This window comes from Bombina bombina, chromosome 5 (assembly GCF_027579735.1).
Source record: "Bombina bombina isolate aBomBom1 chromosome 5, aBomBom1.pri, whole genome shotgun sequence".
Classification (NCBI taxonomy): domain Eukaryota; kingdom Metazoa; phylum Chordata; class Amphibia; order Anura; family Bombinatoridae; genus Bombina; species Bombina bombina.
Window position 1 is genome coordinate 267,580,589 of NC_069503.1, and position 19,235 is coordinate 267,599,823.

A 19,235-nucleotide genomic window follows, 5' to 3' on the forward strand; every position below is an offset into this window, starting at 1 on the left:
AATATATATATATCTAATAAGCTTGATAGTCCCCTTTTCAACTCTATATCAATAGTACACTGCAATGCTGCAGCTTACTTTAACTTTGTATTTAGCTCATTTGCAGGGTTTGATGACAATCATTTAGGTTTAGAACATGTATAAAATTGTTTTCAATAGAAAAGCATCATTAAAGTATATGCCAAGTTTTGTAAATCATTATATTTAATATTTTTTCCCAAAATGATTGTTATCGACCCCATAGTTCAATGCAAGATTTTTATTACTGCTCTTTTTTGTTTCTTTAAAGGGATATAATACCCACATATTGAAACACTTGAAAGTGATGCAGCATAGCTGTAAAAAGTCACCTAAACATCTCTATGCAAAAAGGAAGATATTTACCTAAAAATGTCCTAAGTATCCACAGCCCACTGTAAAGAGATTTTAAGCATCCAATCAGGATGCTAGTCCCAGGACAAGCTAGGGAGTGTGCATCTGGCATGTGCAGACACATGTTATTTTCCTATTCAGTTTATGGAAGTTTAGTATGAAATCTCATGAAATAACTACAAAGCAATGCAAGACCTCAGCTGATTGGTTATTGTGTTTTTGTTTTCATTTTCAACTTGCAGCTTTACAGCAGATATAAGTGTTCACAGAGCACTTATTCTGGTCTTCCCTTTTTACATAGAGATGTTCAGGTGATATTTTCCTCTTTAATAATCTTTTATTGAGGTTTTGCGCAAAAAATGGAAACATGCAATAAATGTTATGATATAAATAACAACATTTTCATGGAACACATTACGATATAAGCAAGAAGCAAAATGATTACTTAAAGGGACACTAAACCCAAAATTTTTCTTTCATGATTCAGATAGAGCATGCAATTTTAAGCAACATTCTAATGTACTCCTATTATCAAATTTTTTTCGTTCTCTTGCTATCTTTATTTAAAAAGCAGGAATATGATGCATAGGAGCCGGCCCATTTTTGGTTGAGAACCTGGGTTATGCTTGCTTATTGGAGGGTAAATGAAAGCATCAAATAAGCAAGCGCTATCCATGGTGCTGAACCTAAAATGGGCTAATAGAAGTAAATTAGAAAGTTGCTTAAAATTTCATGCTTTATCTGAATCATGAAAGAAAAAAATTTGGTTTCAGTGTCCCTTTAAATATAAACATCTGAAACCTCCATTTTGATGTTATGGTTGCTTTTATGATTGGCTAATGAGCTGGTCGCTTATGGACCCTTTGATATTAGTAACACTGGTGAGGCATGTAGTCCAATTGAAGACCCTATTGGGTTTAATGACACTTAGTAGGTAGAAAATTATAATGTTAATACAAAAAGTAAAATAGGAATGTATATTAGTATCCGGAAAAAGACAATGTAAAATAAGTGAAAACTAATGTAATATATAGGTGTATAATATATAAGAATAAAAAATAGGAATATAGTTAACTGTCAAATTTTGAGTTGAATGTAGCCTACCAGGAGCACATGTTAGCATATGGTGTGGGGGGCTTTAATATAGGGTAGTATGGAATAATTACTGCAGCTTCTCAACAGTGATATTTGGTGCAGAAATTTTAATCATATCAGCAACCTTATTGGGTCTAATGGCCTTTAGTAGAAGTGTAAATATGGTCTTGTACAGTAACAGTGGAATATAAACTTGCATTAGGTTGAATCTAGTTTTTCCAAGGGTGAGCACCATTTGAAATACTGTGATGTAAATGAGTTAGATTAACCCCTTAATGACCAAGGACGTACGCCACACGTCCTCAAAAAAAAGACAGTTAATGACCGAGGACGTGTGGCGTACGTCCTTGGTCTGGAAAGCAGCTGGAAGCGATCCTGCTCGCTTCCAGCTGCTTTCCGGTTATTGCAGTGATGCCTCTATATGGAGGCATCCTGCAATAACCCCCCATGGCCATCCGATGCAGAGAGAGCCACTCTGTGGCCCTCTCTGCACCGGACATCGGTGGCCGGTATCGTTGGTGGGTGGGAGCAAGCCTGGGAGGCGGGTGGGCGGCCATCGATGTGCCGAGTAGAGGGAAGGGGGGCGGGATCGGGGGCGGGTCAGTTGGGAGCGCGCACGGGGGGTGGCAGGTGGGCGCGTGCACGGGGCGGGAGCGGGAGGGAACCGCTACACTGCAGAAAAATAAAGCTGTAAAAAGCAACAAAAAAAAAAAGTTTTGAAAGTTTTAAAGTAACAGCTAAGGGATCTGGAAGGGGTGGGGGGTTGGTCTTGGGGGGGGGAGCTACACTACAGAAAAGGGAATATTTTTTTTTAAAAAGGCAAATTTTTTACTAAACTGGGTACTGGCAGACAGCTGCCAGTACCCAAGATGGCGCCCATTAAGGCAGAGGGTAGAGAGCTGTTTAGTGGGGGATCAGTGAGGTTGGGGGCTAAGGGGGGATCCTACACAGCAGCATATGTAAATATGCTAAAAAAAAAACACAAAAAAGCCCAAATATAGCTTTTATTTTAGTACTGGCAGAGTTTCTGCCAGTACTTAAGATGGCGGGGACAATTGTGGGGTGGGGGAGGGAAGTGAGCTGTTTGGGAGTTATCAGGGGGTCTCATGTTTCAGGTGGGAGGCTGAGCTCTACACTAAAGCTAAAATTAACCTTGCAAGCTCCCTACAAGCTACATAATTAACCCCTTCACTGCTAGCCATAATACACGTGTGAAATGCAGCAGCATTTGGCGGCCTTCTAATTACCAAAAAGCAACGCCAAAGCCATATATGTCTGCTATTTCTGAACAAAGGGGATCCCAGAGAAGCATTTACAACCATTTGTGCCATAATTGTACAAGCTGTTTGTAAATGATTTCAGTGAGAAACCTAAAATTGTGAAAAATTTAACCTTTTTTTTTCATTTGATCGCATTTGGCGGTGAAATGGTGGCATGAAATATACCAAAATTGGCCTAGATCAATACTTGGGGTTGTCTACTACACTACACTAAAGCTAAAATTATACCTAAAAGCTCCCTACATGCTCCATAATTAACCCCTTCACTGCTGGGCATAATACACGTGTAGTGAGCAGTGGCATTTAGCAGCTTTCTAATTACTAAAAAGCAACGCCAAAGCCATATATGTCTGCTATTTCTGAACAAAGGGGATCCCAGAGAAGAATTTACAACCAATTAAGCCATAATTGCACAAGCTGTTTGTAAATAATTTCAGTGAGAAACCAAAAGTTTGTGAAAAAATTAGTAAAAAAGTGAACGATTTTTTGTATTTAATCGCATTTGGCGGTGAAATGGTGGCATGAAATATACCAAAATGGGCCTAGATGAATACTTTGGGATGTCTACTAAAAAAAAATATATACATGTCAATGGATATTCAGAGATTCCTGAAAGATATCAGTGTTCTAATGTAACTAGCGCTAATTTTGAAAAATAATGGTTTGGAAATAGCAAAGTGCTACTTGTATTTATGGCCCTATAACTTACAAAAAAAACAAAGAACATGTAAACATTGGGTATTTCTAAACTCAGGACAAAATTTAGAAACTATTTAGCATGGGTGTTTTTTGGTGGTTGTAGATGTGTAACAGATTTTGGGGGTCAAAGTTAGAAAAAGTGTGTTTTTTTCAATTTTTTCCTCATATTTTACAATTTTTTTTATAGTAAATTATAAGATATGATGAAAATAATGGTATCTTTAGAAAGTCCATTTAATGGCGAGAAAAACGGTATATAATATGTGTGGGTACAGTAAATGAGTAAGAGGAAAATTACAGCTAAACACAAACACCGCAGAAATGTAAAAATAGCCTTGGTCCCAAACGGACAGAAAATGGAAAAGTGCTGTGGTCATTAAGGGGTTAATAGTATATACGGTTACTTATGAAACAAGAAATAGTATGGAATCAATAATAATAAAATATAAGGTCTTCTCAATATGGTGAAGTAACTTCTCAATATCTTGTTAGCAACTAAACTGGAAATATATATATATATATATATATATATATATATATATATAAAGAAGTTAGTGCTGATATCTCCCTTTGTATCCTAACCTAATGTTGAGTGAAGATAGCATACAATATCATCTTATTTACATAGATTGATTAAGCATTGACTGAATAAATTGTCAACATGTAACATTACTCAGAAATTATGATGAAATATTTAACCATATAGTGGGACAGCTTGTGTTGGCACCTTAAGGAATAATTAAAGGGGTGGAGGAATCTGCATGTATATTAAACCTAACCTTAAACCTACAATAAGGGAAGATATTTATGATAGAAGTGACAATGTAGAGACAATGTAGAGACCCTGTGGGTTGAAATAAAGAGTGGGGGGAAAAATCCTAAAAAAATATTAATAGGAACATGCTATAAGCCCCCTAACATTAGTGACCTGGAGGAAACTCAACTACTAATGCAAATAGGTAAGGCTGCTAATAACAGTGCTGTAATTATGGGAGATTTTAACTACCCTGATATAAACTGGGCCAATGAAATTAGTAATTCAGCTAAGGGGGAGAGATTTTTAAATGTTCTCAGGGATCATTTCTTGTCACAATTAATAGATGAGCCAACTAGGAGTAACGCTATATTGGATTTAGTGCTAGCAAACAATACAGATATAATATCAAACATAGAAGTCAAAGAACATTTGGGTAACAGTGATCATAACATGGTCACATTTGAAATCTCTTTTCATATGCAGTGTCTTAAAGGTTTAACTAAGACTTTTAACTTCAAAAAAGCAAATTTCAACAATTTAAGGAAATCATTAAATAATATAAGTTGGGACAATGTATTCTCTAATAAAAATACAGAGGATAAATGGATAATATTTAAAACTTTGTTAAATAAATATAGATATCAACAAATACCATATGGTTAAAAATTAAAATAAAAAATCAAAGCCGATGGTTGGATAAATGTGGTAGGATAAATAAAAATGTGTTAAGAGAAATAAGGAAAAAATGTAGGGCATTTAAATTATTCAAAGAAAATAGTACAGACTCAACATACAATATTTATAAGGAATGTAACAATGCATGCAAAAAAAGCAATCAAATTGGCCAAATTGAAAATGAAAAATTAATTGCAAAGGATTCTAAGTCTAACCCTAAAAGGTTCTTTAAGTACATAAATAGCAAAAAATCTAAGAAGGATAATATAGGTACATTAAAATGCGTGGAGGGTAGCATGATAAATAATGACAGGGAGAAGGCTGAGGTACTAAACCAGTTTTTTTCTTCAGTATACACAAGAGAGGAACCATTGGATGATACTTTGGAACAAAATAGAACATGCCAGTCCAAACCATTAACTGGGTTATGTTTAGAGGATATCAGGAAAAACTGGATAATATTAAGGTAAATAAAACTCCAGGCCCAGATGGAATACACCCAAGGGTGTTAAGGGAACTTAGAACTGTTATAGACAAACCTCTACTCTTAATTTTTCAAGACTCATTATCCTCAGGCATGGTACCCCAGGACTGGCGTACAGCTGATGTGGTGCCACTCTTCAGAAAGGGAAGCAGGGATGATCCAGGAAGCTATAGACCAGTTAGTCTGACATCAATAGTGGGGAAGATATTTGAAGGGATTATAAGGGATTATATTGATGAGCATATTCGTGTAAACAAGATTATGAGTTCTAATCAGCATGGTTTTAGGAGAAATAGATCATGTCAAACTAATCTAATTAGATTCTACGAGGAAGTAAGTAAAAATATAGATAAAGGGGAATCAGTTGATGTGATATACTTAGATTTTGCAAAGGCATTTGATACAGTGCCACATAAGAGATTAATGCACAAAAATAAGTGACTGGGAATAGCTGAAAATGTTAGCTCATGGATAAATAACTGTATAAAAGATAGGGAGCAAGTAAAAGTAGTAGTAAATAGACCATACTCAGATTGGACAAAGGTAATCAGTGGAGTCCCCCAGGGATCAGTACTGGGCCTCTCTCAGTACTGGGCGTTCTTTTTAATATTTTTATAAATGACTTGGAGCAAGGATTAAATAGCGACATCTCTATTTTTGCAGATGATACTAAGTTAAGTAAGGTCATTAGGTCAGAGCAGGATGAACTTTCATTACAAAGGGATCTGCAAAAATTAGAAGTATGGGCAAGTAAATGGGAAATGAGATTTAATACTGAAAAATGCAAGGTTCTACATTTTGGAAGTAAAAATAAGCAGGCAACGTATTTTTTAAATGGGACAAGACTTAGCCAAACAGAGGAGGAAAGGGATTTGGGAGTAGTAATAGATAATAAGCTAAAGATGGGTGCACAATGCAGGGCAGCGACTTCAAAGGCTAATACGATACTAGCATGTATTAAAAGAGGCATTGATTCAAGGGAGGAAAGCATAATTCTGTCACTATATAAAGCCTTGGTAAGACCTCACCTCGAGTATGGAGCACAGTTCTTGGGACCGATCGCAAAAAAAGATATTGCAGAACTAGAAAAAGTTCAGAGAAGGGCCACAAAGCTAATAAGGGGATTGGAGAATTTAACCTATGAGGAGAGGCTAGCCAAACTGAGTCTGTTTTCTTTAGAAAAAAGGCGCTTGAGAGGTGACGATTACTTTATATAAATATATTCAAGGCCCATATTGAGAGATGGCAGAAGCTCTGTTTATTCCTAGAAAATTGTTTCTGACAAGAGGTCACAATTTAAGGTTGGAGGAAAGGAGATTTAATCTCCTGCAACGGAAACGTTTTTTCACTGTAAGAGCAATAAAATTGTGGATCTCATTACCAAAGGAGGTAGTGAATGCCAATACCCTAGATACATTTAAAAATAGTCTGGATACATTTCTGTATATAAACAAAATTCATGGATATGATTGCTAGTATTAAATGAGTCATCTTTTAGTGTGGTTATTTAAGCTTAACTGGAGCTTTTTGTAAGTATTTTAGATTTGTATAGGTTGAACTCGATGGACTTCAGTCTTTTTCAACCTTATCTACTATGTTACTATGTTACTATGATACCTTGCTACAGTATAGTATACCCGTGAAGCTGTAAGTAATGTCATATTCTGTTGTTAATGCTGCTTTGTATCCATTGCCGGTAGTCAGTGGCTAGTAAATATTTGTGTGTGCCATCTTATTATATACTATACTGATGGTATAGGGAGGAATGTGAACTGAAACCTCTTGTTATACTTAAATTCAGAGCTATGAACAAAAATTAATGACATGTCTTCTAGTCCAAAGTTACTAAGTGCGCCATGCAGGGTAATAGTATGGCCCTGAAAGAGTTGCAAATACTATATACCATACTAAACTATGTAATATATAATTTCTTCAGTACATATAAAAGAAACTAGCGTATATATGTAAATACAGACCTTGATGATAAGCGTTATATAAAAGTTAGAGGTTAAGAGTAAATATCAGTGGACCTTCATGTCAAGTACAAGTCATCCATCAATTATTTCTAAATAGAAGGTGGCCTTGAAGAGGTGGGTCAGTGACTGCACATTCTTTTCTGCGAGACCTCAAGAACCAATTCCAATGTAAGCTTATACTCTTTTCACTAACTGAAATATGGGAAACAGGAAGGGATAATTTGTCTGCAGAACTAAACTGTAATTATAAGGGTACATATTAATAACGACAATATCAACTGCGTCAACTAGCTGAGTTTTAGAATTAACTTGCGTTTCATTCTAACCCGTAAACAGAAGTAAATATAGCATATACCCTCTATTCCAAATAAGATGTACATAAAAAAGCTAATATATACCAACTTATAACAATAAAGGTTGAACAATATACAGTGAACTCGATGCAATCTGAACACAGTCATAGCGGATTTTAGTGGTTATTAAAGTCAGCCGATACCGTTTTTCTGGAGAATGTCCCACTTCTTAATGCGCATTAATAAGGGCTGAGGTAAAATCTGACTGCTACTAGTAAGAGTCGCTAGGTCAACTTTCCGGTATGGAAGAGGAGAAGTAATACCAACTGATTTTTGGGCGACATCCCAAGGACAGTAGTCATAGTTGGCGTTTAATGATGTTAGCTGTAATGTCAGCGTTGTCATTGTAGTCAGGGTCTCCCGCCTCCAGACACCCTTGAATCGACCGGCCGCATCTCTCCTGGTGACATCCAGGGGCCGCAGCCCCTCTACTTCCTTATGCGTAGTTTGTAATGCGCTCTTCATGCTTATCTTGCCTGCCAGTTGTGGAGCTCCAGCAACCTCATGCCATTCCTTTATGAGCAACTCTGCAGAGTTCGGGCTTGGACTACTTTGTCCTAGTGGGACTTGTACCACCTTCTTTCTCTCTGAGATTCGGTTCGTATCCGATAATGAAGTTTTGCAGCTGACTGTAGACGTTCTGCAGACGTCGCACACACAAAGACATCAGGGCCATGGGCAGACACAAAGCGGCAGCAGTACAGAGTCGCAGCATACTTCACCGGGGAAATCGGATCAAGAAAGAGACGTGGTGGGCGCAAACACCGGTGGCGGCTCAGGCATGGAAGCTAAGCAGAAGCCGGGCAGGCAGCTACGGTCAGGACGTCGTCACTAAAGGACATAGACAGTGTTACTGGGACATTGGGGGTAAGCAGTAGTACCATTAATAATACTAACAAATCCACTCACACTAAAAACCAAGGAAGTAATGTTATTAACATCTCTAAATATGACCTATCAGATGCTGAGTCTGGACTGCTGAATAAAGGGTTTTCCTTTTGCCCTGAGAAAAATTGTAATTTTTTTCAATTACAAAAAGACTTGTTTAGGTTTAAAAACTATTAATTGGGCTGATAAAACAGCTCTGGTCAATGAGAGTTCTACGATCCATTTAAAACGATTGGGGCTAAGGAATAAGAGTAGTTTCATTCCTAATGTTAGTAATCATAGTGTAGAGACATATACCTCCCTTGTTCAGAGAGATATAGCCAAATTACAACTAAGAGTTGAGAAATATAAAAATACTGAAAAGAAATATAAACATAGGGAGGCTAATATCTCTGAAGAACAGCGTTCAGTATTACATAATCTCCAAAATCAGCCAGATATTATCTTGAAAAGGGCTGATAAGGGTGAAGCTGTCGTTGTATTAGATAAAGGTTACTATATTAATGAAATTAAAAATCAACTGAATAATAACTTGGTATATAAGAAACTTGGCTATAACCCTGTGTTTAAGATACAGAAAGAGATTGATATAATAATCTCTAAAGCAGTGACTAATAATGTTATAGGTAAAGATGTGGGCATCTACTTATCAAGCCGTTGATTTTCTTTCATTCGACGGCACCAATACGCTTGCCTAAGTTCACCTAACATCGCGGCCGTGGACCTGAATACGTTCTCCAAAGTTACCAAAAAAGCTGTCAAAAAGCTGCGCACCAAGTACGGTGCGATGAGCAGCGGACTGTTGTTAACTAACAGTCATCAATCTCGCTGCTCTTCGGCTTTTTTTCAGCTTTCTTGGTACCCTGTCACTAAACACCCACACTATACTATACTGTTTACCCCCTAAAGCCGCTCCCGGAGAAATGTATTAACCCCTAAACCGCTGCTCCCGGAGCCCACCGCAACGCTAATAAATGTATTAACCCCTAAACTGCCACTCACGGAGCCCACCACCACCTACATTATACATATTAACCCCTAATCTTCCGCCCCCTATACCGCCGCCACCTACATAAAGTTATTAACCCCTATACTGCCGCTCCCGGACCCTGCCAGAACTAAATAAAGTGTTTAACCCCTAAACCGCTGCTCCCGGACCCCGCCGCCACCTACATTATATTTATTAATCCCTAATCTGCCCCCCTATACCGCCGCCACCTACATTATATTTATTAACCCCTAATCTTCCCCCCTACACCACCGCCACCTACATTATATTTATTAACCAAAAAACGTGTGTATCAGGAGCGCTACAGCTAAAGGTGATAGGAGAGGAGACTATATACTTATATAAAAATATGACATAGACAATAGCGTTATCTAAAATCTGACATAAATTTATTGCACAATAGATAATATTATTATCAATAAAAACAGACGTCTCCGTAAATAAAAGTTCTTAGGTTGCCGCCATATAATTATTGTAATTTGTAGAAAAGAGTTCGTAGTACAAATATAAGACAGTCCAGTGTACACTTAGATATCCTTAATAGGTGTTGGTTTGCTAGCAAACAAGGGCTTACCCCAAACTTTTCACTCGATAACCTCCGTGGGTGAGTTACAGCCGTTTGCGTGATGACATCACTTATGTGGGCGCTGTCCCAGACGGGCTTTCTGATTGGTCCAAATTCGGGACCAGCCAACAGCAACAGTGGTGACTCTTTCCACTAAAATGTAGCGTTCATCCGATAAATAATACCTGCACTTAGTGCTAACCAGCACGCAAGGTACAAAACTTCAGTAGTAGGTATGTTTGATTATCCGATAAAAAGTTCAGAGAGTTCGTTGCAAGTTTTCCCAATAGCTAATTATATTTGCGGTATTGCACAATCCTCAATGAACACTGTGGTAGCTCCAGCTACATATAATAAATCTCAATAGTGGTTGCAGCACATCAACGCGTTTCTCCCTCTGCAGGGCTTTCTCAAGATGAATAATCTGCAACAGGTGTATCCTTATTTAAAGGTGTAGCTTGCTTCTCATTGGTTATGAAACACCTGGGAGTATTACCTAAGGCGGTCTTAATATTTAAGATGGTATTGGCAAGTAACCATATAATATAGGTAACTTAATATATGTAATTACTTCACATTGTTACAAAAGGTGGTTTCTATTATTGGATTTCATAGAACTCCCTTAAAGTGGTACTATAATTAATGTTATATCTTTTTAGACAATTACTAAACTATTTGTGTTAAAATGATCTATTAAAAACATTTAAAAGGACTAAATGGGTACATAAAAGATAGTTCTAAGTGGATACTATACATATAAGAAAGATGCAAATTTGTGCAATAAATTAAAAATAGCTGTTATTAGTCAAATAAAAATGGAGAAATGTCTAGTTCAGAATTTAGACCAGCAGGGAACAAGGTATTGTGTCTGTAAATCAATTCTGCCTCTTTTATTTTCAATTTTTTTTCTATATCCCCCCCCCTCCAATTCTGCTTAATTTGTAGTATTCCCCAATATTTTAGATCTTTAGTATTGCCATTGTGTACAGATTTGAAATGCCTATATAAATTGGTGTCTATCACTCCCTTCTCAATACATAATAGGTGTTCTCTTATCCTATCTTTGATCATTCGCTTAGTCTCCCCAAAATAAAATAAATTGCATGTGCATTTAAGAATATAGATTACCCCCTTCGTGGTGCATCTAATGCATTCTTTAATAGTGATTTCTTCTCCTGTTTTTGGAATGGTGATAACTTTCCTTTTATCACTATGTTTACATGCCTTGCATGAATAACAAGGAAAGAAACCTGATATTTTTCCTCCTTGTAAATCTTTTTGTGTGAAATTTGATTTCTGATTTATCTCACGTGAGCTAGGCGCAAGTATTGATTTGAAATTTTTTGTCTTTTTAAAGATTAGTCTCGGTTTGTGAGGGAGTACATCTCCTAATATTGGGTCGGCTTTTAGTATTGCCCAGTGTTTATTTAAAATCCTTCTCATAATGCCATGATCTACATTATATTCCGTTATGAATGGGACATCAATTAAATCTGAATTATTTTTATTTGTCTTTTGTTTATATGAGAGGAGGCTCTTTCTATCAGTATTCCTTGCTCTTATTACAACCCTATTGACAACCTCCTCATCATATCCTCTGTCTCTGAATTTCTCAATTAGGGACTCTATTTGGTATTCAAAGTCTGAGAGTCTGGAGCAATTTTTTCTCACTCTCAGACTTTAACCCACAGGAATGTTGTCCTTCCATTGCTGGAGATGACAACTTTTAGAATGAATAAAACTGTTAGAGTTAACCTCTTTAAAATGTGTTCTTGTTTCTATATTCTTGTTGATGGCCATAATTTCTAAATCTAGAAAGACAGCCTTATCCTTACTGTGATTAAAGGTAAATTTAAGACCTTTGTCATTAGAATTCATATCGACAAACAGTTTTAATAAACTAGATTCAGACCCCCTCCATATCAACAAGACGTCATCTATGTACCGTCTATAGAGCACGAGGTCCGCGCCATAGTTACCTGGCTAACACTAACCCTAACACCAACTAACAAATATAATTTAACTCAATCTAAATAAATTATTCCTATTTAAAACTAAATACTTACCTATAAAATAAACCATAGGATAGCTACAATATAACTAATAGTTACATTGTAGCTATCTTAGGATTTATTTTAATTTTACAGGCAACTTTGTATTTATTTTAACTAGCTACAATAGTTATTAAATAGTTATTAAAGTGAATGTCAATTTTGATGCTAAAGTGCCCAGTTTTTAAAAATTAGATTAAAAACAGGGGCACTTTAATTCATCAAAATTTACATTTCACTCCTGTTGTGAAAAAAAAACCTTACCTTTTAATCTTAACAGCAGCTCCAGCTTCCTCCACCTGTTGCAAAGCCTCTTCCTGGGTCTAAAATGAGGAATCCAGCTTCCTCCAATCACGGCATTGAATCAGACACTGATTCCCCGGGGGGGGGGGGAGCCGTGATTGGAGCATGACCTATCCATCATTTCTGACATCAGAAATGATTTACGACAACCGGAGGAAGCTGGAGCTGCTGTCAAGTTTAAAAGGTAAGTTTTTTTTCACAACTGGAGTGAAATATAAATTTTAATGAATTAAAGTGCCCTGTTTTTAATTGAATTTTTAAAAACCGGGCACTTTAGCATCAAAATTTACATTCACTTTAACTATTTAATAACTACCTAGTTAAAATAAAGACAAAAGTACCTGTAAAAAATACACCTAATACTACACTATAATTAAATTAATTACCTACATTAACTACCTACAATTAAATAAAATTAAATAAAATTATCTAAAGTACAAAAAACCCCCACTAAATTACAGAAAATAATAAAATAATTACAAGTTTTTTTAATTTAATTACACCTAATCTTATCCCCCTAATACAATAAACAAGCCCGCTAATACAATAAACAAGCCCCCCAAAATAATAAAAAGCCCTACCCTATACTAAATTACGAATAGCCCTTAAAAAGGGCCTTTTGCGGGGCATTGCCCCAAAGTAATCAGCTCTTTTACCTATAAAAAAAGTACAATACCCCCCACCAACATTAAAACCCACCACCCACACACCCAACCCTACTCTAAAACCCACCCAATACCCCCTTAATAAAACCTAACACTAACCCCTTGAAGATCACCCTACCTTGAGAAGTCTTCACCCAACCGGGCCGAAGTCCTCCACGAAGCCGGGCGAAGTGGTCCTCCAGACGGGCAGAAGGCTTCATCCAAGCCGACCAGAAGAGGTCCTCCAGATGGGCAGAAGTCTTCATCAAGGCGGCATCTTCTATCTTCATCCATGCGGCGCGGAGAGGGTCCATCTTCAAGACATCCTACACAGAGCATCCTCTTCCAACGACATCTGACAACTGAATGACGGTTCCTTTAAATGACGTCATCCAAGATGGTGTCCCTTGAATTCCGATTGGCTGATAGAATTCTATCAGCCAATCAGAATTAAGGTAGGAAAAATCCTATTGGCTGATGCAATCAGCCAATAGGATTGAAGTTCAAACCTATTGGCTGATCCAATCAGCCAATAGGATTGAGCTTGCATTCTGGGTTTTAATGTTGGTGGGGGGTTATTGTACTTTTTTTTACAGGTAAAAGAGCTGATTACTTTGGGGCAATGCCCCGCAAAAGGCCCTTTTTAAGGGCTATTCGTAATTTAGTATAGGGTAGGGCTTTTTATTATTTTGGGGGGCTTTTTTATTTTATTAGGGGGATTAGATTAGGTGTAATTAGTTTAAAAAAACTTGTAATTATTTTATTATTTTCTGTAATTTAGTGTTTTTTTTTGTACTTTAGATAATTTTAGTTAATTTTATTAAATTGTAGTTTATTGTAGTTAATGTAGGTAATTAATTTAATTATAGTGTAGTGTTAGGTGTAATTGTAACTTAGGTTAGGTTTTATTTTACAGGTACTTTTGTCTTTATTTTAACTAGGTAGTTATTAAATAGTTAATAACTATTTAATAACTATTGTAGCTAGTTAAAATAAATACAAAGTTGTCTGTAAAATAAAAATAAATCCTAAGATAGCTACAATGTTTTTATGAATCTTTATGAAGAAAGATATGTTTTTTCAAGAAATTTATTTATTCAGTATGGCGCCAAATCGATGATATTTTTGGTATTTGGCTGGGCGACGTTGGAACCCTGGAAGAATTTGTTAATGATTTAAATATATCAACTAATCATATTAAGTTCAAACTTTCCTGGAGTGAAGAACAGATAGACTTTTTGGATGTTAGAGTAATTAAAATGGGCAACCAATTTAAAACGGATCTCTTTAAAAAGAGCACAGACTACAATAGTCTTTTGAGATTTGAGAGTGCCCATCCTCCTTCTCTTATTAAATCCCTTCCCCATAGCCAGATGCTTTGGGTTCGCAAGATTGTGTCCGATGATAATACACTGGATAAAAGACTGATAGAAATGGGAGATAGGGTAACCTCTTTCTTTAAACCTATTAGTTTAATTAATGAAGAAATAAAATTTGTAAAGTCTGGCTATTCAATTTTAGTCAATTGAAGTTTCAGATTATAGATTGCATTGACATACCACGTATAGGAGAGAATAGGGAATTATTGCTTAAACAAAGAGAGTCCTACTGGATATATGAATTAGAATGTTTGGAACCGAAAGGGTTAAATAAAGAATGGGATTTTACAGTGTTTCTGTGAATGATGGATAGTTTTCATCATTTTTTATTGATGTTTCAATATGTAATTATTATTATTTGTTGTTTTACATATAAAGAGTTGTTAGTAGAGAATAGTGTATTTTATATTATAGGTATCCTATATTATAAAAGGCCAAGTGTTTGTCTGAAGCCGTCATGCGCAGTAGAGACAAACACTTGGCCTTAGAAAGCGCACAGCTGATCGCACGCGCGAGGACCGGCAAGTGAAAGCGCACAGCTGATCGAGAGAGAGAGAGAGAGATTAAATATGAAACAAATAACACGGCCCGTGTGAACGGGCTTTAGGACTAGTAAGTTAATAAATGGACATGTATAATGTATTAGACTTTATCATGGAATGAGTTAAATGTTCTTGGGCGCCACCTAGTGGCATACTAGTATATAAATCACTTTGGTGTGTTTGTTAGGCATGGCACGATTAAGGGATAAGGTCCCGAAACATTGCCCTGTATTTTGGTCTTCATTAAATAAATATTGGAATTTGCTGTCACCCTCCTGCTATCTGTGTAGTTCTGCAGAAAGCAGTACGTTCAGCGAATCCACTGTCTATTTTGTGTGCTAGTTTTTCTAACATGGTGTGTAGGGCAGCATATGAGTCCTCCATGATGATCTAGAGAGAGGAGGAAAAACAGTTTCAACTGTTATGGTGCTCCTAAGAGAAGGCCTCGTCAGCAGATGGATGTGTAGGCTATCTTGAGTCTCAATCTGTTTAGCCAGAATCAGTGCCTTTGTTAGCTAGGCTTTATGTTACTTTTGTTCGGCTTTAAGGTAAGTGGAAGGTCGGTATAATGTCTATATAGCTTTTAAAGTTACGGAACTTCAGGGAAAAGCCGCCATCTCATCTCAGTGCTTGCCCCCACCCCCCCAGGTGATATTTTCTTGACAGCTTTTTCCAGTTATGCTGCATCACTTTCTAGTGATTTAGCATATGAATATTATGGGGCATATTTATCAAGCCCGATGTTTCCGGCAAGCCGCTGCTCCATAACTTGTTCGCCCCATACGATCGGGTTGATTGACCTCCCCTGCTAGCGGCCGATTGGCCGCGAATCTGCAGGGGGCGGCATTGCACCAGCAGTTCACCAGAACTGCTGGTGCAATAATAAATAATAATAAATGCATTTATCGATGTGCGGATGATACGCTACTTCGTATCATGTCCCCTTGCACATTGATAAATATGCTCCTATGTCCCTTTAAGTATGATAACATTAAAAATACACAGTGGTTGTGCCTTTTCTGTGCATCACCTCCTTGAATCACATGCCCAAAAAAAGTTACAACAAAACTTCTCAAAAACATTTATTTTCAAAAGCCAGCTTATTGCAGACATGGTTGTAAATTAATCTGAAACAAACTGCTGTGCATTTTAAACTCACATTTAAATTCCTTTACTTAGTATTGAAAGCAATCTATTATATGCTTCTTAATAATGTATCTCTTTATTCAACATAAACACAGTATAAATACCAACATATAATACAGACAGTATAAGCATACAAACTAAAAAGTCTATTTTATGTACTTACTATCTCTCTCTTTACCCACCTAGCAAAATACTGTAGCTGTACCAACTGGGGAGGAAACTTAGGTCAGGGACGCAACAAGCTTTACACAGCTTGTAATTACTCTTTACAATACAAGAAAATAACAGAGCAGTGATATAATGCACTGTCTGATTGGTTAATTAGAACTGAACTATTATTGGTCACAGTTTAAGTGTTTCCTATTGGTTCTTAGTGGTCACACTTTGACCAGGGAGCTTTTCTGCTTATCTACATTGGCAGAAAGTGCAGCATAGACACACATAAGTAAACATAATACTTAAACTGTGACATTTCATGATTTAACCTTTTGAATGCCATGAATCCAGAGCATTTTTCCTCTGAAATAAGTGACTAGACTGTTTCAGCAGAAGCTCAGCTTTATGTTGGTGTATAAATTAATTTTTATGCCACATAGAAAACTACCAACAAAGGGAATTCTTGTATTTGCTATTATTGTTAATTTTATTATTGGGGAAATGTAAACACATGTAATATAGTCTACTGAATATTTTTAGTAAAATTAAATACATTTAATTACTTTCAAATCACATATTAATGCAGAAACATCTGGGAGGTTATACATAAGAGATCTACCAAGTAAAAAATGAATAAATATTGTTTATGTGCCCCTTTAATAGAATAAGAGTGTACAAATTGTGCCTTCTGTTTTTAAACAGGCACAGTAGCTATGTGTGTTACAGGAATGTCACTGATGGTTTCTGGAGACATTAAAGACCACAAAGCCAAAACTGCTGAAGTTAGTGTTTTTTTTTAAAATTGCCCAATGAACCCTAATCTAAAAAAACAACCCCCCCCCCAAAAAAAAACTAACTAACACTAAAGCCCCAAATAGGTACCACTCCGGACCTCCACTCCGCGCAGCTTTTGCTGTGGACGAAGATGATGGACCCACCTGGAAGAAGACCTCCGCTGGCCTTCTAAAACCGTGAGTACCTATTTGGGGCTTTGGTGTTAGTTTTTTTGTGGAGGTTTGTTTTTTAGATTAGGTTTTATTGGGCAATTTGCAAAAGAGCTGAATGCCTTTTTTAAGGGCAGTGAAAAAGAGCTGGATGCCCATAGGGGCAATAGGTAGTTTAGGTTTATTAGTGTTAGTTTTTTTTATTTTGGGGGGTTTGGTGGGTGGGTGGGTGGTTTTACTGTTAGGGGGGACTTTGTTTATTTTTAATGTAAAAAAGCTGATTTCTTTAGGGCAACGCCCTACAAAAGCCCTTTTAAGGGCTATTGGTAGTTTATTCCTAGATTAGGGGGTGTTTTTATTTTTATAGGGATTAGGTTTAATTTTTTTTTGTTTTGGATAGTGTTGTTTATTATTTTTGTAATGTTATCCTTTTTTTATTTTCTGTCATTTTAGATTAATATAATGTATTTTTTTGTAATTTTAATTGTAAGTAATTAATGTCCCTTTTAATGGGCGGTAAAGTAAAAATGGAACTTTAATTATTTCGATAAAGCAGACAATTTTAAACAACTTCCAAGCTTTCAAATTATATCTAATTTGCTTTGTTCTTTTGGTATCCTGTGTTGAGAAGTATACACAGGCAGGTTCAGGAGCAGCAATGCCCTATAGGTAGCTAGCTGGTGACTGGAGGCTGCACATACGATGTATAACCAAAAGTCTGTGGACACTTGACCATTAAAGCTATATCAGCTTGTTGGAGATCCCATTTCAAAATCATGAAAATTATTATGGAGTTGCCCCTTCCCTCCTATTTGCAGCTATAACAGCTGTGACTCTTCTGTGGAGGCTTTACAAAACATTTTGGCGTGTGTCTGTGGGAATTTGTGCCCATTCAGCCAAAAGAGCATTTGTTAAGTTAAACACTAATGTTGGATGAGAAGGTCTGGCCCCAAAGGAAGAACATGCTGTGATTTGAGATGTCATTGCAGAAAATGCAGACCAAACGGGACACATGCAGGAACTGTTAGTGCTTTTGCTTTGCAAGGCTGCTCCACATCAGACTGTTCTCTTGAAACAGCGCTGTGCTCTGGCTGCATGGTGTAAGGTTTCCTTAACACAATGCAGCCAGAGCTAAGTACAGTTTAAACTGTCAAATATGTAGAAGCGCTGCAAAGTGGCAGCACATTGAGTGATGACTGGTTCTCAGAATTTCCCAGTCTGCACAGCGACTCCTGTATGAAAGACATTTGTGTGAGCAATACACATTTATTCCTATGTTTTTACCTTATAATTATGTGATGTTAGACCAAGAGCAAAGGAAACACATTTTTTCAAGAGACATTTTAAAACCTTAACAAAATGTCATTTTTTTTCTCTGCAGCTAATTAGCAATGCAATTTTCAATTGTTGCAATATATTATAAAACTTTCAAAAATGCTCTATTCTTCAATCAATCAACACAAAAATGTTAACTAAAAAATTCTCATCACAGAAAGTGAAAAAAAAATATGTATTCCGGTAGGTAGCGTTCTCTTTGACATCCGCCAAACCCAGATTCCATCAGACTGCTATCAAATGTGATTCATCACTCCAAAGCAAGAATTGTTAGCAACCTTTGTTGCATCCTACTTGGACCTTGTTCTGAGAGGGGATTCACCCAAAGCACCAATTGATAGTGATCTTTATCTTAAACCAATAAGGACATATACGCTTTTTTATGCCAATAGCTCACATCTGAAAAATACAGGCTTAGGCCTGATCAAGGGTGAGCTTATTAGATTAAAGCGTAATTGTGCAAATATAGATGTTTTTAATAGAGAAAGTGTGAATTTAAATGATAGACTATTAGAGAGAGGCTATAGGGGTGAAGTAATTCAAAGAGCCTTATCACAGGTGGAAATGATTGAAATGTGTTCT

General features: G+C 36.6%; 1 protein-coding gene across 2 annotated transcripts in view; it reads right to left on the minus strand.

The window, feature by feature from the left end:
* PTER (phosphotriesterase related) overlaps positions 1 to 16,488 on the minus strand; it is a 99,547-nt gene extending 83,059 nt beyond the window's left edge. The window contains exon 1 of one of the 2 annotated variants that reach the window (XM_053713987.1): positions 16,401 to 16,488. The gene's annotated coding sequence lies outside the window, so the exon portion shown is untranslated. Of the gene's footprint in view, positions 1 to 16,381 lie in introns of both variants that reach the window. The other variant, XM_053713986.1, reaches the window with a different exon arrangement.
* Positions 16,489 to 19,235: the final 2,747 nt, after the last annotated feature.